Source organism: Pleurodeles waltl, chromosome 8 (assembly GCF_031143425.1).
Source record: "Pleurodeles waltl isolate 20211129_DDA chromosome 8, aPleWal1.hap1.20221129, whole genome shotgun sequence".
Taxonomy (NCBI): Eukaryota; Metazoa; Chordata; class Amphibia; order Caudata; family Salamandridae; genus Pleurodeles; species Pleurodeles waltl.
The window spans coordinates 22717422-22741111 of record NC_090447.1 but is presented as its reverse complement, the minus strand read 5'-3'; the positions used below and the strand labels follow the sequence as shown (position 1 = coordinate 22741111).

Below are 23690 nucleotides of genomic sequence, written 5' to 3'. Positions count from 1 at the left end.
TAGCGCAGGCACCTGCATTATACCGCAATCAGGTAGGTTGGGACAAGGAGTCTCATTGTCATGTTATTCCCGTTAGGTTTACGCCCCAACCACAGCCACAATAGCCTATTAAACATGAAGCAAAAGCTCCGGTGAGGGAGACCCTCGCCCAACTTGAGTACCAGGGAGTGATTGAGCCCTGTACATCTGCAATGAATAATCCGTTATTTCCTGTTGCAAAGCCGGACCATTCATATAGAATAGTCATTGATTATAGACACTTAAATAGTCATACACGTACGTATGCTATACAAAATTCACACAGTGCGGCACTAATAAACAATATAGGGGGTCATTACAACATTGGTGGTAAAAGCCGCTTACTGCCGTGCAGAAGACCGCCAATACACAGCCGCGGTCGCGGAATTCCGCCACAGCTATTATGACCCACATCTCGGAATCTGCAGAAATTCAGACACCCACACAAGTCTGCCACACCAAAGGTCGGTGATAAACTGGCGAAAACAGATCCTCCACCGTCATGCCAACAGAAACACGCCCATGCTATTATAACCCACGAATCCACGCAGCGGTCTTTCAACCGCGGTATTCCATTGGCGGTACACACCGCCGCGCTCAAAATACACACACATCTCCAAAACACCCCCACATTGGACAATTCAAAATACACACACCTGAGACACATACAAACACCACTCCCACACAATCAATACAATATAAAACACAAACCCACATCACCCACAAACCCCTACGATCAAAAATTCGAGACGAAGGAGACAGAGAGAGAGCACAGCAATAGACAACCCCACCACACAGAGACACACAACACCATCATCCACACAACATCCACGCACAAAACACCCCACATAACTACACATCACCACACTCATCACCACATACACCACCCCACACATCACCTACACCACCCCATGGCACACCAAAGACACCCCAGGTTTTCGGAGGAGGAGCTCAGGGTTATGGTGGAGGAAATCGTACGGGTAGAGCCACAGCTATTTGGATCGTGGACAGGGTCAACGCAGTGGGACAGCACCCAAGAAATCGAGAGGACATCAGGAAGAGGTGGAACGACCCAAGGGGGAAGGTGCGTTCCGTGGTCTCCAGGCACAACATCGCGATTCAGCGGACTGGCGGCGGACCCCCACCTCCTCCCCCACAACTAACAACATGGGAGGAGCATGTCTTGAACATTATGCATCCTGAGGGCCTCGGAGGAGTCGGTGGAGGAATGGACACTGGTAAGTCAAATCTTAACTATCATAACCCCCACCCTACCTGCATGCTATCACACACCCCCACCCTCACCCCCTCCCCTATCACTCCAACTCCTCACTAATGTACTAATAACACAAACCACCCATCCCAACACCAAGCCCTGCATGACAAAAAAAAGCATGGACACCCATCACTAAAGCATGCCCACTGCACATACCCATACAACCCCCTAACCCTCATCACACAAGCCCCCACACAGGAATGCTAGCACTGGGGTACACTCTCACCCACCCATTGCACACCATGACACACACAGATGCAATAATCAAGCTTTTATACCCCTGCAGGACCACTAAGTAACGTCACCAGACAGGAGGGTCCAGATATCTCTACCCCACCCACAGAAGAGGCCCTCAGTGATGACAGCAGCTCTGGCCAACTGGATCCAGATGACCAGCCCGGACCATCGTGGGCCTCGGGACAGTCGGTTCCCCTCGCACAGGCACAGCCCAACACTGACCTTCCACCCTCTGGTAACACCAGCACAGCACCCACCCAGTGGGCCCATAACTCCGTACCCAGGACACGTCAATCAGCTGTGTGTCCACCACTACAGGGAACCCAGGATAACCCACCACCCCAACAACAACAGGGACCTGGGGGCAGTGGTAGTGGGCACACGGTCCAGGGGATGGAGGCACAGAAACACAGGGGAACTGGGAGGGCTGCTGTGCAACAGAGGGCGGACAGGCCAAGGGAACCCACTCTCCACGAGGCCCTCTCCTCCATCATGGTAGCATACCACCACTCCCAGGAGACAATGGCTACAGTCCTGGCCAAGTTTCAGGAGACCCAGCGCCTGCAGGAGGAACAGTATTTGGGGTTCAGGGAGGAGCTCAGAACCATCAGCTCCGCCCTGGGCACCATCATAGGGGTTCTGAAGGACATACAGAAGACCATGAGGGACACCGTGGCACTCCAAGGGGCCCCTGACACTAGCCTGGACGATGAACTGCCCACCACCTCCGCCGGCGCTAGTGGACAGGACGCCCCGCCACAGGACCACCACACCAGCACCCCACCCCCTGCAGACGGAGAACCACCCCGCAAGCGGTCCCTGAGATCCAGGAACAGGACAGAGGAAGATGGCAAGACCCCCCGCCAGGAAATTAGACCACCCTGATTGTCATCCCCCTGTCCCACTTTGTTACCCTGTCCATATTGGAACTGCCCCAGCCCCACTTCCTATGCCCGTGTGGGCAGTGCACCTGTGAGACTAATAGACTAGACTCTGCCATGGACATTCCTCCACCATCACCATTTTGCCACCCCCTCCAATAATTAGCACTTCAATAAACACCCTTGAACCACAAAACAATCTGGAGTCAGTCTGTGATTTTGAAAATGTGTATTATCTATGACAATGACAAAATCCTTTTGAAAATGTAATGTCAAAATACCTATGTCACACATCACAAGTCCATGAAGGATGCAAGCAGATGACACACGTTGGTAACCACACCTGTGAAACCGTAATGGAAATGTACAACACAGTTACCAAATACTGCTTGAAATTGACAGACAGGATAGAGGTAGAAGTGTGAAAGTAAATGTACTGTTAAAGAAATTGTTCTCACCTGTGTGTCACTGGAAATATTGCTGTATGACAGAGTCCCTGTTTTCAATGTCTTCTTCCTCAGCTTCCTCCTCATCACTGTCCACAGGCTCCAAAGCTGCCACAACACCGTCATCTGGACCATCCTCCTGCAGAAAAGGCACCTGGCGTCGCAAAGCAAGATTGTGAAGCATAGAGCAGGCGATGATGATCTGGCACACCTTCCTTGGTGAGTAGAATAGGGAACCACCTGTCATATGCAGGCACCTGAACCTGGCCTTCAGGAGGCTGAAGGTGCGTTCGATCACCCTCCTAGTCCGCCCATGGGCCTCATTGTAGCGTTCCTCTGCCCTGGTTCTGGGATTTCTCACTGGGGTCAGTAGCCATGACAGGTTGGGGGAACCAGAGTCCCCTAATAGCCACACCTGGTGCCTCTGGAGTTGACCCATCACATAAGGGATGCTGCCATTCCGCAGGATGTAGGCGTCATGCACTGAGCCAGAGAACATAGCATTCACCTGGGAGATGTACTGGTCTGCCAAACATACCATCTGTACATTCATCGAATGATAACTCTTCCGGTTCCTGTACACCTGTTCACGCCTGCGTGGGGGTACCAAGGCCACATGTGTCCCATCAATGGCACCTATGATGTTGGGGATATGTCCCAGGGCATAGAAGTCACCTTTAACTGTAGCCAAATCCTCCACCTGAGGGAAAACGATGTAGCTCCTCATGTGTTTCAGCAGGGCAGATAACACTCTGGACAACACGTTGGAAAACATAGGCTGGGACATCCCTGATGCCATGGCCACTGTTGTTTGAAATGACCCACTTGTTAGGAAATGGAGCACTGATAGCACCTGCACTTGAGGTGGGATTCCTGTGGGATGGTGGATTGGTGACATAAGGTCTGGCTCCAACTGGGTACACAGTTCCTAGATTGTGGCATGGTCAAACCTGTAGGTGATGATTAAATGTCGCTCCTCCATTGTCAACAGGTCCACCAGCGGTCGGTACACAAGAGGATTCTGCCATCTCCTCACATGTCCCAGCTGACGGTGCCTGGGAAGGACAACAGAGACCACAGAGTCAACCAATCCTGAGGTATGTACCCACAGCTACACAGAACACGACACAAAATACAAAAATCTTCCTGTATGTGTGTTGAGTCCAGGCCTAGGTATGTGTGACGCAGTTGTAAATGAAGCCATGTGGGCCCCTGAAATGGCGGATGCCTGACCTCCAAAGTGGGACAATGGGATGTGAGGTAACTGCGCTGGCGTTGTACACCGTCGCGGTAGGCGGTCGTAGATGATACGCACCGCCGCGGACGTCACCGCCGCGGACGTGACCGCCATTTTCTATCTGTTCAATCACTTGATACCTGATCTTCGACAGGAGAGGACGTACACTGCAAGTGCTGCTGTGACCTCGGTCTGGAAAAGACCATGGCACGTGCATCTGGGGAAAGGGCCCCTGCCTTCACTGCACAGGAGTTGGAGAAGCTCATCGATGGGGTCCTCCCCCAGTACACGCTACTCTACAGTCCTCCAGACCAACAGGTGAGTACATAGGGTGCAAGTTGTATGGGCTATGCCTGGGTGGAGAGGGCTGGATGTAAGTAGGAAGGGGGCAGAGTTCTGCGTGCATGAAGGATTGTGAATGCATGTGCCACATGGCAAGGGCAGGGATGTGGGCCACTCACTTTGACGGTGCAGTTGGTAATGACTTCTCTTCTTCCCCTGTACATGTCATGTAGGTCAGCACCCACCAGAAGAAGGATATTTGGCGTGCCATCGCCAAGGACGTCCGGACCCTGGGGGTCCACCAGAGATGGAGCTCCCACTACCGTAAAAGATGGGAGGACATTTGCCGCTGGAGCAAGAAGACGGCGGAGGCTCAGCTGGGGATGGCCTCCCAACGTGGGAGGGGTGCCCGTCGCACCATGACCCCCCTGATGTTCCGGATCCTGGCGGTGGCCTACCCTGAGTTGGATGGGCGCATGAGGGCATCACAGCAGACACAAGGTGGTGAGTACACTCACATTCTCATGACCTTGCGCACAGTGGAGGGGTCTGGGTGGGGGAGGAGGGCTGTGGGTTTCCCTAGGCCAGGACGAGTTCCGTAGGCTAGGCCCCTCCATAATGCAGGCCATGTGCCACTCCACCCCACCTTTGTAGAGTGCCAAGTACAGGTATACATGCCCCTGTGTCATCTATGTGGGCAGATGACACTCATAGCCATGTAGGCCATATCCCAGGAACTGCATCTGTAGAGGCCAGGAGCACGGCATAGTGCAGGGGGCTGCTGTGTCTGTATTGTCCGCCAACGGTAGCGGTAAGCCATGCACTCAACCTGCCTTTCTTCTGTTTCCCCACCCCTTTTTGTGCTCTCCCTGTTCTTTTGTGCATCAGCATCAGCATCATCAGGAGGAGGTACAGGGGCACCGGAGCACGAGGGGGCTGCATCCCACATGGCCATGGAGGGTCACACCATGGACTCAGAATACACCAGTGGGACGGAGGGCGAGGGGAGCTTCACGGCAGTCACCGGATCAGCAACCAGCGACACAGACTCGTCCTCCAATGGGAGCTCCCTTGTGGTGGCGGCAACATCTATGCCCCCCACTTCTACAGGTACAGCCGCCACCCCCCCTACCAGCACCACCCTCCCAGCAGCCCCTCAGCCTTTGCCCCGTGCCCGCTCATCCAGGAGGGTGGGCATCACCTTTGCCCCAGGCACCTCAGCCCCTGCCCCTGTCACCCCTGCTGCCCTCAGTGAGGAGGCTATTGACCTCCTCAGGTCACTCACTGTTGGGCAGTCTACCATTGTGAATACCATCCAGGGTGAAGAAAGGGAGTTGCAACACACTAATGCATTCCTGGAGGGCATTCATTCTGGTCAGGCTGCCCATCATCGAACCCTGCAATCTCTGGCCTCAGCACTGATGGCAGCCATTGTCCCTGTGTCTAGCCTCCCCCCTCCAACTTCCTCCACCCAGACACAATCCCCTGTACACCAGCCTATCCCAAGCACACCATCAGACCAGCCTGCACACACGTCAACACACAAGGGCAGCTCAGGCAAACATAGGCACCACACATCCCACATCCCACATGCACTCATACAAGCATCACCCACATACAGACACAGCAACATCCACTGCCTCCACTGTGTCCCCCTCCTCGTCGTCTCCCTCCTCCCTCCCAGTGTCGTCTACACTCTCACCTGCATGCACTACCACTACAGCCACTAGGACTCGCACCAGAACAACCAGCACCACACCCCGCTCACCTGCACTCACCACCCCCACTACCATTTACACGTCCCCTGTGTCCTCTCCCTGTGTGTCTGTGACGCCCCCTCCCAAAGTACACAAACGCGGGCACACACACACCCAACATCAATCCACCTCACGACAGCCTCCAGAACATGCACCTGCACCCAAAGCATCAAAGTTACACCTCCTACAACCACCTCCTCTTCCTCCACTCCCAGACCCCCTCCAGCTACCCGTCCCAGTGTTCGTCAGAAACTTTTCCTGAGCAACTTTGACCTCTGGCCCACCACCCCCCCTCCAATTCATAGGTCCCGTACTAGCACCTCAGCCAAAAAAAGTCCGGTACCAGTGGTGCCTGTTAGAGGTATGTGGAGTGCACCGGGCACCAGGGCAGCCAGTGTGACACGAAGCCAAAGCACTGCCAGTCCACCCCCTGTGAAGCACCAGAAGTTGGACAGTGCCCGACGGGAGAGGGTGAAGACTCCTGCCGGCAAAGCCGCTCACAAGGGTCCCGGGGGGAGTGTCGAGTCAGCTGTGACTCCTCCCAAGGTGGGGAAAGGGCAGAAGAAGTCACCAAAGTCTGGGAAGAGCAGTGTCAGGATACTTCAATTCGATTTCCTCAGAAGCAGAAGATAACTCCTCAGTCCCGACCCGAGCTACTCACAACGAATATTAATCCTTCGTGCTGAGTACCCCGGAGGGGGGAAGGGGAATGGGATGGTAGAGAGACTGCCACAGAGATGATGAGCGCCAGTACTCAGTCTGCCTCTTCACATCTAAGATTGGATACAGCACCTGCAAGAGTCACAGTCGCAATTACTAGGGACATACAACATCAGTTTTTCACTTTCTACTCTCAACACTTAATTCACTTTAATTCTATTATTTCTTCACTCACCCTGAGTTCTCTGTAGCCTTGCTTCTCTCTATAAATGATAGCTCTTCTTAAAAAAATGCTTATTACTGATTCAGGAAGAACTTCTCAACCTTTGTTAGAGATTGGTTTTATGTTGCTATATATATATATAGTTGGTGATAATGCGTTCTTCAAATCAGCTGATGTTATTTAATTTCTCCTGTCTTATTGTGACTTCTGTCAATACTTGTATTTGTAAATGCTTGTTTATTAAAGTTAGTTTCTCCTTTCTTACTTCGACATTTGTTGATAACTTGTATTTGTAAATGCTTGTTTATTACAGTTAGTTTCTCCTTCCTTACTTCGACATCTGTCGATAACTTGTAGTTGTAAACGCGCTGTGTTGCTGGTGGTGGTTGCCGCAGGAAGCTGTAATCGGGCAGGAGCCCTTTAAAAACTTCAAAGCGCTCCCGCCTCGCGGGACACGCTGTGTTGCTGGTGGTGGTTGCCGCAGGAAGCTGTAATCGGGCAGGAGCCCTTTAAAAACTTCAAAGCGCTCCCGCCTCGCGGGACGCGCTGTGTTGCTGGTGGTGGTTGCCGCAGGAAGCTGTAATCGGGCAGGAGCCCTTTAAAAACTTCAAAGCGCTCCCGCCTCGCGGGACGCGCTGTGTTGCTGGTGGTGGTTGCCGCAGGAAGCTGTAATCGGGCAGGAGCCCTTTAAAAACTTCAAAGCGCTCCCGCCTCGCGGGACGCGCTGTGTTGCTGGTGGTGGTTGCCGCAGGAAGCTGTAATCGGGCAGGAGCCCTTTAAATTCTTCCTTTGCGCTCCCGCTCGCGGGACGCGCGCGGGCGTGCCCGGGCCAAGCCCGGGCCAAGGGCGGGCCCGTCCGTGCCCGTCCGAGGCCGAAGGAGGCCGGGCTGGGCCACCTCTCTTGGTCCTAAGGCACGGCAATTGTCCCTCCTGCATAGGGAAGTACTCCAATCTCTCCTCTACATTGTGACATAGTACCATTCGCCAATGGGGAAGCGTAAGGCCAAAGACAGCCCGACTTTAGGCTCTGGCAAATCCAAAATACTCAAAATCAATAAGACTATGTTACCCCACACTAGCCATGTTGCCAAGGAAATAGATGATTTAATAGAAGAGGTAGAACAGATTCTAAACAACAAGGAGAAGCCTAGTCGAAAGGGCTCAAAATCTGGCACGCTTATTCCATTTCTAACATCTAGTTCACATACTGCTGTTAACTCTCATTCTGTCGCCTCATCTCACCAACCACTCCAACAGTCGTTGCCTTGCCAAGATCCTATTGCCCTCCCTACACCCTATTCCGATGTAGATGCTCTTAGAGCTTGCACACCTCACCCTTCAATTTTATGCTCTAATCGTTTTTCTCCGCTAGCATCCATTGACTCGGACAATCAGCAACCAGCCGTCTCAGCTCTGCCATGTATAGTGAGTCCTCCTCTACAAAATGATTTGTTCACATTGGTGTGTAGCCTTAAGACTGAAGTTAGCGAGTTGAGAGCATTATTGCTTGAGATCACCACCCTTCTTAAAAGCAAATATCCTTCCCCTATTAGCGAGCCTAACTCAAACCTTTTGCCTACCAAGCATCCACCTGCAAAAGGTGTTTTTCCAAACGGGCCTCTTCTGCCACTAGCTTGTGCTGCAGGTCCCATAGACGATCAGTGTCCTGCAAAACAGCTTACGTCCTCTTTTGGAAGAACTACCCCTCTCCTTCCTAATGTTCCCTTCAAATGGGATACTACCAAAGCTTTATACCACAATCATAAATTAATTAGCAACAACTACATATACATGTGCAATGTTCCACCTTTGCCCCCAAACGTGAGAGAAGACAAAGCCTCACTAACAAACAAGGTCTTGCACTGGGTGAGACATACCAGGGGTTGTGGCTCAATCATCCATGATGACATTGTTTCTGTCGAGCGATCTAATGGTTCCCCTGGTCTCTCTGGTCCTAGTGACTTTATAACACTTAGGCCCTCATTCTGACCTTGGCGGTCTTTTCGCAAGACCGCTGAGTTACCGCCGCGGTGAAGACCGCCGACCGCGGCGGTGTGCCGCTGTGCGCATTCTGACCGCTGGGAGCGTTCCGCTGGAAAACCGCCAGCAGCCACACTGGCGGTCGGCGGGAAAGTGGAGACTGGTCAACCTCCACCGCCACGCCAGCAGAACACCGCCCACAGAATTACGACCCACATTTCTGTGTGGCGGTCTTCTGTTGGCGGTCTTCTGTTGGCGGTCACGTCCCTATGGCTCCCGTCGCCTCCCGGAGGACCAACGCACAAGGTAAGTTGATCGTCCGTGAGGGGAGGGGGTGGGGGGGTGTTGTGTGATGTGTGCGTGCATGGGGTGTGCGTGTGAGTGTGTAGAGGGGGTGTGTGAGTGCGTGTATGCGGGCGGGGGGTGCTGCTGTGTCTATGGGTAATGTGTGCTGTTCGGCAGGTGCGCATGTCGGCATGTATGTGTGCGGGTATGTGTCCCCGTTGTGTATGTGTGTGTAGGGGGTGTGTATATGTGCATGTTGGGGGTGTGTGCATGTCGGGGTACATGTATGTGCATGTCGGGGTGGGGGTGGGGAGGGGGTTCGTACCACCTCTGGGGGGTGGCAGGGGGGTGGAGGGTGTGGGGGGAGGACTCGGGTGGGTAGTGGGGGGTGGGGGAGACCCCTATCAGTGCCAGGGAAGGAATTCCCTGACCCCGATAGTGCTTACCGCCATGGTTCGCACGGCGGTTCCCGCCCGCAAGAAACCGCGGCGGTAGGCAGGGTCATAATACCCTTGGCGGTCTTGGGACGACCGCCGGGCCGGAGTGCGCAAACTCCAGCCCCGCGGTCATGACCGCCGTGGCGGTCGGAGTGGAGAAGTAGCGGTCGGTCGCGGCGGGGACCGCCGCGGTCAGAATGCCATTTTTAATACCGCCGGTCTGTTCGCGGTCCGACCGCCGTCTCTCCGCCGACCGCCGGGTCAGAATGAGGGCCTTAGTCTTAAAAGCCCACATTTGGCAGCAGGCCTCATGGAAATGGAAGCACGGTCTATACGCAGGAAGTCCTCAGCAATTACTCTTTCAGCTAGCTGTCCTATTGCTAGCTATATGCGTGCGAATCCTTCCACTAGATCAGCCAATTTGGCCCCGAACCATTTTACAACTACTCAAGACATAAGACCAACAGGCCATCAGGTCCAGAGAGATCCACTCCCTGATTTGGCCCCTAAGTTCTGTTTTGGCCCTGCTTCAAGGGCCCAACTAACCCATGATCCTGGGGCTACCTCGGATATTGACTGACTATGTTTCACCAATCTTTGCACAGCCACAGCAGCCATGAACTTTCCATCTAATTCACCCTGCCCAGCCTCTCTTCTTTTATCGGACTCACAACCTGGAACTATTAATAATACCACAAGTTTATTCAAGGCGAACCCCGTTGCCAGTTACGTCCAAGTTGATACTACCACGAACTCAAACATTTCTTGTGTCCAGCACACAGCAAAACTTTTATCCTGGAATGTGGCTGGCATTAACAGCAAACTTGTTGACACTGAGTGGGCGGCACTCGTTGGAAATTTTAACGTCTGCATGTTCCAGGAAACATGGGCAACGCATTATACATACAAACAAGGGTATAGTTCCTTTTTCAAGCCTGCTAAGCCATCTTTAGCTGGCAGGGCGGCAGGGGGTTTAATCACATGGGTAAAATCTATAGAGGGGAGTGGTACAAAGGAGATATATGTGGATTCCCATGATATTTTGGCCGTTGCTATCTACCCAGCCTCAGGCACTCCTGTCCTTTGTCTAAATATTTATAGCAGACCGGGACCCTCAAATCACCGATCTCCCATTGTCGAGCTACTGAATATCTTAATCTCAGACCTTCGCCTCAAATATCATATCATAATAGCTGGTGACTTTAACGTTCTACTTGAACTTAATGCAGATCACATAGAGGTCATGCAGTCTGAAGATAGTGTATGGAATATCCCTCCTCCTGTGACTTTTCATTCTACCCAGCAAAATTCATATAAACCAAGCGTTAGGGCCTCACAGATAGTGGACCTCATGATATCCCATGGCCTTCGTTTGGGTAATGGCCGCTTTCCAGCGGACATTCCGGCCAGACCAACCTTCTTCAGGGGCTCATATAGTAACAAATTGGATTATATCCTCTTTGACTTAAGACTATGGCACCATATTCTAGACTTAGAGGTGGGTCTTCCCCATACTAGTGATCATGCTCCCCTCCAGATCACATACAAGAGTTCTCTCCTAGTAGGGGTCGCACTTCCCCCTGTCTCCTCTACTGCTATGGAGCTGTCCAGTAATAGGCGTACAGTCAGGTGGGACTCCTTTGTGCAATCAAATAAGCTTCAAGGAAAATTGCGTGCCCTAACCTCTTCTCACCAGTTATTTGATACCAACCTTATTCTGGCTCCATTAGAAATATTGCCTCTTCATTTGGACCTTTTTTCTACTTTGAAAGAGCTGTTTACTAAACGTCCAAGGCCACTGACTATTTCCTGTATTCGACCACATACTAAATGGTTCAACAAGAGGTGTAGGGAGGCCAAAAATACTTTGGCCATCGCGCTAAAGACCAAGGACAGATCAGGCATCATCATTGCTAGACGTCATTATGCTTCCACTTGCAACAAAAGTAAATTCGAGTACGAAGAGGGGCTATGGAGCAATTTACTTGAGGCAGCTACCGTCCATGATTCAAAACGGTTCTGGCTCCTAGTTTCCTGTGGTGATCAGAACCGCGCATCTCACCTGGAGTCTTATATTTCTCCTGACATCTGGCTCTCCTACTTTAAGGAATTGTATGGACCATTGTTGGCAAGTCATATTTCTGACATAATTTCGGAGGAGCCAACAACTTTTGACGAGTCTATGGCTTTCTTGCCCCCTTTTACACTGAACGAAACTGTGTCGGCCATTGCAGCTCAGAAAGCAGCAAAAGCCCCTGGGATGGACGGGATCCCCTCTGATATGTTTAAAGTGGACCAGAACACCTGGGGCCCATATATTAACAGACTTTCTAATGCCATCTTGACTAGCAGAATTTATCCTGACTCATGGAAAGAGGCGATTATAGTGCCCATCCATAAGAAAGGAGAGAGGAACAACCCGGGTAATTATAGACCCATCAGCCTCCTCGACAACCTTCAAAAAAATTTCTGTTATCAGTTGTTGAGCAGGCTGAACAAGTGGCTAGTTGAAAATCAAATCTTAAATCATCTACAAGCGTGCTTCAGAGAAAAAATTAGCACATTAGATCAGATATTTCGTTTTACTTCTATTAAATGGAAAGTTGTCGATGTTGACTTAGGCCACCTATATGTAGCATTTGTAGATCTAAAATCGGCCTTTGATCTAGTACCCCGCCACAAACTGTGGGAAGTTCTGTCTAAAATAGGAGTCCCGTGCTCTATTTTAAATATTATCAGGGATCTTTACACTGGCAACTATGGTAGAATTAGATGGGGCCCACAAGGTGAATTAAGAGAAAAATTCCTTACTGCCCGAGGTGTAAGACAAGGTTGTGTTCTTGCCCCTACCTTATTCCTTCTCTTCATAAACGCATGCATCCCTTATCTTATGGAGTGCTCTAACGACTCGCCTAAAATAGGAGGGCAGAAGATCCCCTGCCTTCTTTTTGCCGATGACACCCTGCTGGTTTCTCAAACAGCCACAGGCCTTTCAACGCTGCTTTCAAGATTCATTGACTATTGCAATGATTATGGGCTCGAAATCAACCGATTAAAAACCAAGTGCATGGTGTTTGGCGATAGGAAAGGCAGAATGAGACGACCTATCTATTTAGAGGGTGCCGCGCTGGAAAGAGTCAGCGATTTTGATTATTTAGGCCTGAAACTAGAAGACTCGCACAAGTGGCAGCGCCACATCCAGAAGGCAACTTTACGATTGCAACAGCGAGCGAGTGGCATTGCAAGATTTGCAGCTAGATCTCCTAGCTTTGCCATGACGCCCGCAGTAGAAATTTATAAACTACAAGCAAGAGGGGGAGCAATCTATGGAGCTGAACTGTGGGGCCACTGTTGCCTGGATGATTTGATAAAAGTGGAGAACTCTTTCTTAAGGTCATTGCTAAGAGTTCCTTCCAGTACCCCACTGCTCCCAATACGCATGGACCTAAATCTCCCTTCTATCAGCCAGATCGTTGCACTCAAGCCCCTGTTGTACTGGATTCGCTTATGGTCATCAGATTCTCTTGTCCATTATAGATGTGCGCTAGCTAACTTGATGGCCAACAACACTAGCTCCAAAATCAAGTGGTGTGCATATGTAGAAAGGACCCTCTCGCTTCTTGGTTTGGGGTCCTATTGGAAGGAACCATTATCTATCCCTAAGAACGCAACCCAGACACTAAAGGATGCTTTCTGGCTCCACGTTCAACTTTCCCAATTGTCCGCTGTCTCGTCATCATCCATGACGGGAAACTTTTTATATTTTAAATGCCATTATGAATTTGCACAATATATGGATATAGTATCTTCCCCGTTTGCTCGTTCATTATACATTAGATTCAGGGTGGGCTCTCTTCCTTTGCGTTCCCTCACTTATAAATGGTCTAATTTTAGTTGTTCTTCTAAGATGTGTCCGATGGGCTGTGCCAGAGAAGAATCAGTAACTCATATTCTCTTCCAATGCCCCGCATACTCCAAACAAAGAGCCCGTTGGATTATTCCTCTGTGCAGAAGTAAGGGTTTTAAAAACTGCTTGCTAGCTTTGAGAATTTTTAAATCTGATTCATCGGTTTTAGTGGTTTGTTGTTTGTCAAAATATTTAGACTCAATCTGGCGTATCAGACTGAACACGCTTAAAAAAGCAGAGGGAAATTTAACAATGAATGTGGTAAACAACAATTGATGGATTTATCATTGTATGCACATATCACTTTTATTGGTTCAGATGCATTCCCTACCTGCTGTTTTTATTTTTCTTAGATATTTTTTAAATAGAAATGTCCTTTTTATCTGATATGGTTTGCCAGGCTTGTATCTTATTCTTTTACCTATAATGCGTTTTTACATAACTATAAGGTGCGATTTTCCATGAGGGAACTGCTTATGTGTAAATATTTCTCTTTTCTTTTTTTTCTCCTTTTCAATCTTTTATGACTTAAATTGTTTATCATGTAGCTTGCCGTTCCTTTTTTGTGTGATGCGCTTTTATGGTATTTATATTTACCGAAATAAAGCTAATAATGAATGAATCAAATGCTTGTTTATTTAAGTTTGTTTCTCTTTTAAACCCTATTTTGGTTTATTACCATTGAATTTGTAAATGCTTATTTGTTAACAGTTCGTTTCTCCTTTAAACTTGGCCTTTGTTTATAACCTTGTAGATACTTGCTCTTTTAAAGTTCGTTTTTTCTTTGACTTTAATATCTTAAACAAGAACCTTGTAAACATAAGGTTAATTCATACATTAACTCTGTAGCCTTGCCGACTTCCACGGGAACGGTCTACTATCAAACTCTTCGAATAAACCTTGACAATATTTATCTGTTTTCTGTAATATAATCTTCAAATGTAATTTTACCTCACAGGAGTTTCTGCTCTGAAGCACGCTCTCTCTCCACACAGCTGATTCCTGTCAGACCTCAGTTGAAGTGCAAGGCTTCCAGCTGGAGAGCTCGTAACCTAGCAACCAACCGATTGCAAGACTAGAACTGTAACTAACCTTCAGGACTCACAACGGCCATCTTGGATCTTCTCTTCTTGATTCTTCCTTTGAAATAAGCGCAAGATTACTCTGCAAACCTTCTTCCAGTTTGGGCTTTGCTGTCTCCACTGAGGATATCTCTTTGCTTTTCTCATGCACTTCTTTGATTTGACTTGGCAAGTTTGTGTGGTCATGACAAGCAGCACGGCGGAGAAGGCCGCCATCCTCCCCACTGCCCAGGACGCCACCGCCAGCCCCATCGTCACTGGCCAGGAGACCACCGCCAGAGTCAGTGCCCAGGAGGGCAGCACAATCGTCACTGGTCCAGAGAACACCGCCAGAGTCAGTGCCCAGGAGTGCAGCACAATCGTCACTGGTCCGGAGACCACCGCCAGAGTCAGTGCCCAGGAGGGCCCCGGCAGCCACAGCCCCACTAGGCAATGAGGGACCGCCATGGCACACACCACTGCACAGGTCAGAGACAGCAAAGTCAAGCCCCGCTGAACAGGGCAAGCACCGCTGAACAGGGCAAAGACCGCTGAACAGGGCAAGCACCGCTGAACGGGGCAAGCACCGCTGAACAGGGCAACGACCGCTGAACAGGGCAGGCACCGCTGAACAGGTCAGAAACTGCAAAGTCAAGCACCGCTGAACAGGGTAAGCACCGCTGAACAGGGCAAAGACCGCCGTGGCAAGCACCGCTGAACAGGGCAAAGACCGCTGAACAGGGCAGGCACCCCTGAACAGGGCAAGCACCGCTGAACAGGGCAAGTACCGCTGAACAGGTCAGAAACTGCAAAATCAAGCACCTCTGAACAGGGCAAGCACCGCTGAACAGGGCAAAGACCGCCATAGCAAGCACCGCTGAACAGGGCAAAGACCGCCATGGCAAGCACCGCTGAACAGGGCAAGCACCGCCAACTCAAGCATCGTTAGCCCATGTGCGGCAGGGGCAGTGACGGATCTGGGACCGTCACGGTGAGCGTGATGCACTCTGGGCACCAGTCCCCCTCCAGAACCAGTGGAGAACAGCATCCACTAACTGAGTCCTTAACATGATGAAGCACTCTGGGCAGCAGTCCCCCTCCAGAACCAGTGGAGAACAGCATCCACTACCTCAGTCCTTAACAGGATGAAGCACTCTGGGCACCAGTCCCCCTCCAGAACCAGTGGAGAACAGCATCCACTACCTGAGTCCTTAACAGGATGAAGCACTCTGGGCACCAGTCCCCCTCCAGAACCAGTGGAGACATGCATCCACTACCTGAGTCCTTAACAGGATGAAGCACTCTGGGCACCAGTCCCCCTCCAGAACCAGTGGAGACTGTTATCCACTTGAGAGTCTGTGGCTTTGCACTCCCCAGGATGGTACAGTGAGCAACCCACCCACTGCAAAGACTAGTGAGACTGTGGCTTTGCACTCCCGAGGATGGTACAGTGGGCCAACCACCCACTGCAAAGACTTGTGAGACTGTGGCTTTGCACTCTCCAGGATTCAACAGTGGGCAACCCACCCACTGTAGAGACTTGTGAGACTGTGGCTTTGCACTCCCCAGGATGTTACAGTGGGCAAACCACCCACTGCAAAGACTTGTGAGACTGTGGCTTTGCACTCCCCAGGATGGTACAGTGGGCAACCCACCCACTGTAGAGACTTGTGAGACTGTGGCTTTTCACTCCCCAGGATAGTACAGTAGGCAAACCATCCACTGGAGAGACTTGTGAGACTGTGGCTTTGCACTCCCCAGGATACATCAATGGGCATGGAGCCCCGTCGTAGATCTGGCGTGGTGCTGTAATCTGGCTGAGGTGCCCCCCCTTCTCTTCCCCCTGAGGTGCCTGTTGTATTTCTATATGATGCCCCTGCAGTGTTCTCTCCGTTTCTGGAAAGGTATTGTGTGTGGGCCTCCACCATGCATTTTGGGCCCAGTGGTCCACGGACATTGAATTGTGCATACCTGCACTACTAATCGTGATGTATATATTTGGAATGTGTATATATTTCTGTATCTATGAGCTTACTGAATTTTGATACATTACAATGGTTGTACTGAATTCATTTTTGTCTTTGCATTCTTCCGGGGGGGTTGTGGGTTGTTACTGTGATGTTTGGAAATGCATTGGTGTGTGTGTTGTAGTGTGCGAGGGTCGGGGTGGGGGTGGGGGTGTTGCGTGTGTGTTTTCCTGACTTTTGCCTCCCCCCTCCCCTATGTTGTAGGTGCAGTACTCACCGTTGTCTTCGGCGCCGCCTTTGCTGATGTTCGTAGAGGAGCTGGAAGACAATTGCAGGGAGTATTTGGAGTTCCGGCTCCATGGTGCCCTCCTTCCTCGTGGAGTGTGTTAAGGTGAGCGTTTTCCCATTGCAAAAGCTGTTTCCACCGTGTTTTTATCCACGGTGAATCCGCCCCGGAAAAGGTGGTGGATTGGCCTGTTGTAATACTGTGGGCGGTACTTTGTCTTCCGCCTGTCTGTTGGCGGTGACCGCCGCGCTGCTTGTCTGTACCGCCGTGGCTGTCGGAGTGTTAAAGTGGCTGTCTATGTTGGCGGTTTCCGCCACGGTCATAATTCCCTTTTTTGTTCCGCCGGCCTGTTTGCGGTATTACCGCCGCTTTAACACCGTCCGCCAGGGTTGTAATGACCCCCATAGTGCGTAAAAAATATAAAACAACACTAGACATTTCTAATGGATTCTTCTGCCAGAATTTAGCACATAAAAGTCGGGACCTGAGTGCATTCTCATTTGGCTCTCAGAAACGCTTTTGTTGTTTACCTCAAGGCTATAAAAAGAGCCCAGGACCATTTTCAGCCCGTGTAACATCAATATTGCATGATATTGATTCCGAGGCGTTGTCCTACGTGGATGAAATATATCTCAGAGATGACATCCTTGACATTCATCTTGCGAGGGTTGATCGGATCATTTTGGGATTTGCAGAACGCGGTTACAAATTCAATTATAAGGAAAGCAAGATAGCCTTTCTCAGTGTATTACTCCTGGGATACGAGCTATCAAACAAGGGGAAGAGCCTGGCCCCGCACTTTCTAGAAACATTTGCTCAACTGCACCCTCCGAACACACTTCAGAAACTCCAGTCATTACTAGGTTTCTTTAATTTTGGCAGGACATACATTCCAGAATATGCACAACGCATCAAGCCACTTTATGACTTAGTTCAGCCCAATTTTTCCAGCAGACACTGGACAATTGAACATACACGCATCCTTAGGGAAATGCAACAGGCCATGCTAGAAGCTGAACACTTGCACACATGTGACAATAAAACAAATTTGGTCATCAGAATAATTGCTGGTGCCATTGGATTTGCTTATGTCACCTTCAATGAGGGTGACACGGTACCAATAGTGTATAAATCACATTTATACTCCAATGCTGAACAGCGTTTTGCACCTATAGAAAAGATTCTGCCGGCAGTTCAGATGGCCGTCATAAAAGAGAGACCACTTGCCCAGGGGAAACGTATTATTGTTGTCTCCCCGGTGCCGGCCATAGGGGCTGTCACCAAAGCAAGCGTTCCTAACGCTAAAGCCTTACATCCACGTTGGATTCAATGGACAACGTCTCTGACCACCACTGATGTCGATTATATATTCGATCCAAAACTTCAGACACAAGAGTGTCTCCAGTACGAACAAGAGTACCCCGCTTCTCTAAATATCTTGCCACTAGACAACTACCATACTGTCATATACACTGATGGTTCAGCACAACCGGCTGTAGGTACTAAACATCAATACTCGACAGCTTGCGCAGCCGTGAGCGAAGTGATGGAAGTTGGAGTTTTCCACCCTCACAATACCTACACGCAGACCTTAGGGGACTGCACAGTCCAGTTGGCTGATCTTAAAGCTCTTATTCTAGCGCTCGAACATACTGAGCCAGGATGCCAGACTTTAATAGTCTGTGTCTCTTATTACTACGTCCAGTCATACAATGACTATCTCAATCATTGGAAACTGGACGGGTTTAGAGATTCTAAAGGGAACAGCATTAAACACAAAATACTGTGGGGGAGGGTGGCTGATCTTAAAGATAAGCTGCGTGTCCATGTAGTCCATACATTGGGACAACAACGTGTAGGAGTACACGTTACCGGTAATACATTGGCTGATTAAGCAGCCAAAGCAGCAGTAGCTACGGCTTCTGTGGCTGCAGTGACTCGTTCACGGACAAGATTGGATAAAGAAATATTGACTGCTGTTAAAGCTTCGGCTGCAGGCAAGCCCCTTCCGAAAGGATACCCTACAAACTATACTTACCATATCAGTGCGCAGAATGTTGCTTACACAACAATTCCTGGGGTTGGAGATCGAGTGATTCCCAATGAAGACCAGAGATTAGATATAATTAAAGTAGCGCATGAGGGTGTAGCTTCTGCAAATGCTGGTATACAGGCCACGATAACACTTCTACAGAAACGCTTCTGGTGGCCTGGTCTATGCAGACGAACAAAGCAGTATGTCCTTTGCTGTGACATTTGCTAGCAGATCAAGGGTTCTAATATCAAACACCCACCGCAGACATCCCTCTTAGTGTCCAACAGGCCACTACAGTGTGTACACCTGGACAATTGTGGTTCCTTACAGCCTGATGGTGCATACAAATATGGGGACGATGGGTATTGAACTCCATAACTCCTCACCATACCATCCCAAGGGGAATTTGGTCGTGGAGAGGCGGAATCGTGATCTAAAGCAGTCCTTAACAGCTCGAGTATTAGGTTCAGGCTGCAGTTGGTTACATAACCTATATGGGGTCCAGAGGGCACTGAATAATCTGCCAAGACGGTCCTTGGGGGAGACATACTCCATATGAGTTTCTCTTTGGGATGCCTATGTATGTCCCAGATCTTGATGCCCCTGGTATGGTGGCAGCAGAAACACCATTTGACATAAATGAACGTCTCACTGTTTTACAGGAGCTTCAGCAATTTCGTGATGATAAATCCTCTGCAAGTGCTGCCACTTTAGGAATAAGGGATTTAGAGAAAACTTCGACTGGCTGGATTCCTAAAGTTGGGGATCTGGTTCGTGAGAAGATCACAGTGAAGAAAGAATTCGGTCCATCATACAGAGCACCTATACCGGTCTCGGGAATAAAAGGCACCAGGACTGTCATCTTACCACCACTGTCTGGTTCTAAAACGAACAGATTCATCTCCATTGATGACATCAAACTACACCATGTGGCCGATCCTTCACAGTAGGCCAAGAGGTCCCTTGGGTGGTTCCTGATCCCCTCTCACTACCCAACAGGACATACATCTACATAGTAGGATGAACATCACTACTACGGACTATGCAACAATGTCAACTGCTGTTCCAGGCACCTCCCTGACCATGGGGGGGCGGAAAATGAACTCTTGCTGGTTCCAATCACTTCTTCAGTGACCACCCCGGTTCAAGATCTAACTGTTTTTTACACAAACACATCACATACTAACAACACTGTCTACCAAGAGCCCCTACGCGAAGTGGACCAAAGTACGGATGGTTCACCGGCTCCCGTGTTTGCAGAGACTGCCTCTGGCTATTTCATTGACATTGATGATTTTTCTTCAGACTCATCCACTACTGTGATTGACAATGTTTCAAAAAGTAGTAAGGTGTATCAATGGCTTACAAAGAACTATTTGAAATACCCATGGAACTACTTATGGTTCTGTTTGACATTTTTTGCATTATTTTTATGGATTGATTTGGTGACTGTTTTCCTTTAGCTTATAAATGGTCACTATATTCCTGATCGCTCCTCTGTGAAGCCTGTTGATGAAGTTTTAACTCCACATCATTCTTCACATAAGGTCCGAAGAGATTTGTCCCCTGTGAATATTACAGTAATACCGATTTCTGATGGGATTGTGTGGGACAAAGTTCAATTCGATATATAAGGGCCTACTAACATTATTCAAATACCATAGGTGTTCAAAATTTCAATGACTGATATAATTACACCTGATATTGTCTCTGATGATTGAGATATCCAAACAGTTGATTCCATGCTAACTGAAATGAAGGACTATTCTGCTTTTGAAAGTGATGATGTATAGGAACATACAATGAATTATGGGGAAATGTTCTGCTATAACAATTGGGGACATTACTATCTACACTGTGCCACCAGATACAGGCCAGTATTAAACTACAGGCAGTGGGAACACTGTTCTACACCACCGGTGGGGAGCCCAAAGTACTATTGTGATAAATGTACATACTTTTCTGGGCATGACACAAGAAAAGCAGAGTCGTATTATTTTAAAATACCTCCGGCACAAATTAGGAAAATTTTGCTAAATGACACAAAACTGATTTATTCAGATCCCTTTGTTTCCCGGCTCACAGTTGAAGGTTACGAATACTGGAAGAGCACTATTGATTTGAAAAGTATATGGGGAACGCAAGATTGGCAGATACAGGGTAGGGAGGCTTTATTTCGAGCATGCCTGATTCCTGTGAAAATGATTTTCTTAATACGTTGTGATAGTACAGCCTCTACCCCTAATTCAGAAGCATCTGTTTGAACAATGATTTTTTTGGAGTAGTTTGGGCTCTTTAAGACTCTTTAAAATAAAGGTATTTATTTGGGTGGCACAGTACCAAAAATTTCTTAGCGACAATACTCCTTCTGGAGGTAAGTATTATACACAATATATACACTAGACGCCAAAATTAGACAAGTAAATAGTCATAGAACAATGCAAACAATAGGAAATGCTATAGAAAGCAATGGGAGAAAATAGATCTAGGGGCAACACAAACCATATACTAAGAAAGTGGAATGCTAATCACAAATTCCCCCCTAGACAAGTGTAGTGTATGAAGAATCACTGGGAGAGCAGGAATGCAGTAAAGGTAAGTAAATTACCCCAACCTGAGCCCAGAAAAGCAGGAGTAAAGTACAGCAGGTTTCCTTAGGGGACACTATACCTTGTGATTGGGATTTTGCAATAGTCAACCAAGTCTGCAAAGAACAACTGCTGGATTCCTGGACCTGAAGACCTGGAAAGGAAAGGGACCAATTCCAGAAGTCAAAAGAAGTTCCAGGGAGGACAGGAGCCCCTGCCAACCCAGAAGAGGGTGCATAAGAAGAGTCCCCTGTTAGTCGAAGACTGCAGGAATGCACCCTAGGAAGAGCCCAGCAGGTTCTTGCATGATGCAAAAGATGTCCCACGGCGTGAAGATCGTTGCAGACATGATTTCGTTTTAGAAGTCGCCAACAAGCCTTGGCTACGACAAAAGTGTGTTTTGCATCAAAATGGTACTGGATGGACCCAGGAGGGACCTGGGGGCCTCAACTCTGTGTGAAGAGGAAGAGTGGGTTCTCAGCACTTTAGAGAGCCCTAAGGATGCCAGCCAGCACCCCCAGGAGCCGCTGAATCTGGGTACAAAAGAGGTGCAAAATGCAGTTGATGCAGCACAATAAAAGAATGTCGCACGCCACCGGGGAACAACTCAGCGAGTTGAGCATCACAAGATGGAGTGCTGGGGACCTGGGCCAGGCTGTGCACACAGGAATTTTGCAAATACTGCACAGAGGCGTCAGGAGGTGAAGAGGATGCAGTACACAGGGGTACCGTCGCTCTCAGGGAAGGCAATATCTTACCTCTTCCAAATTACATCAGCAGGACCTCAGGACAGTCTGTGTCAGTGATGTCCATCCTCTGTGTCCTTAGGAGCACGCTCATCACTGTGAGAGGAGTCCAAGGGTACTGGTCGTCGTCTTGGAAGACGCCTGCTGGAGCAGGGGAGTGACTCCGTCACTCCACAGGAGATTTCTTCATCCCTTCTGGTGCAGGATGAAGACAGGGAGTCCCGAGAGTGAGCACACTGTGGAAACTGTTGCAGTTGCTGACTTGGAGTTGAGGTTGCTGAAGAAAAGTATCTCTTGTAGATACTTTGTTGCAGTTACAGTGTTTCTTGGAGCAAGCTGCAGTTGATCCGAGGTCAGAGGATGCTGAAGTTGTTGCAGAGGATTCCTGAAGGAAACTTGCAAGCAGAATCGGAAGAGAACCCACAGGAGAGACCTTAAATAGCCCTGAGAGGGGGATTGGTTTCCTTATCAGGTATGGACCTATCAGGATGGGTGTCTGATGTCACCTGCTGGCACTGGCCAGTCAGAGCCCTCCAGAGTGCCCCCATACCTTGCAAAGCAATATGGCTGAAGTCTGGGACACACTGGAGGAGCCCTGGGCACCATCCCTGGGGTGGTGATGGACAGGGGAGTGGTCACTCCCCTTTCCTTGTTCCAGTTTCAAGCCAGAGCAAGGGAGTAGGGGGTCCCTGAACCAGTGTAGACTGGTTTATGTAAGGAGGGTGCCATCTGTGCCCTTGAAAGCATTCCCAGAAGCTGGGGGAGGCTACTCCTCCCCAGCCTGTAACACCTATTTCCAAAAGGTCTGTAACACCCTGCTCTCAGAGGAAATGCTTTGTTCTGCCTTCCTGGGACTGGGCTGCCCAGGCCCCAGGAGGGTAGAAGCCTGTCTGTGGGTTGGCAGCAGTGGTAGCTGCAGTGAAAACCCCAGAGAGCTGGTTTGGCTGTACTGGGGGTCCATAGTGGAGTCCCTAGGATGCATGGAATTGACTCCCCAATTCCAGATTTGGAATGGAGGGACAATTCCATGATCTTAGGCATGTTACATGGCCATGTTCCGAGTTACATTGTCAAGCTACATGTATTGACCTATATGTAGTGCACATGTGTAATGGTGTCCCCGCGCTCCCAAAGTCCGGGGAATTTGCCCTGAGCAATGTATGGGCACCTTGGCTAGTGCCAGGGTGCCCTCACACTTAGTAACTTTGCACCTAATCTTCACTATGTGAGGGTTAGGCATATAGGTGACTTATAAGTTACTTAAGTGCAGTGTAAAATGGTTGTGAAATAATGTTGACGTTATTTCACTCAGGCTGCAGTGGCAGTCCTGTGTAAGAATTGTCTGAGCTCCCTATGGGTGGCAAAAGAAATGCTGCAGCCC

General features: G+C 49.4%; 1 protein-coding gene across 1 annotated transcript in view; it reads left to right on the top strand.

Annotated features, from left to right (window-relative positions):
• LOC138249317 (serine-rich adhesin for platelets-like) overlaps nucleotides 1-23690 on the top strand; it is a 71695-nt gene that overhangs the window by 47610 nt on the left and 395 nt on the right. The gene's annotated exons all lie outside the window — the stretch shown is intronic.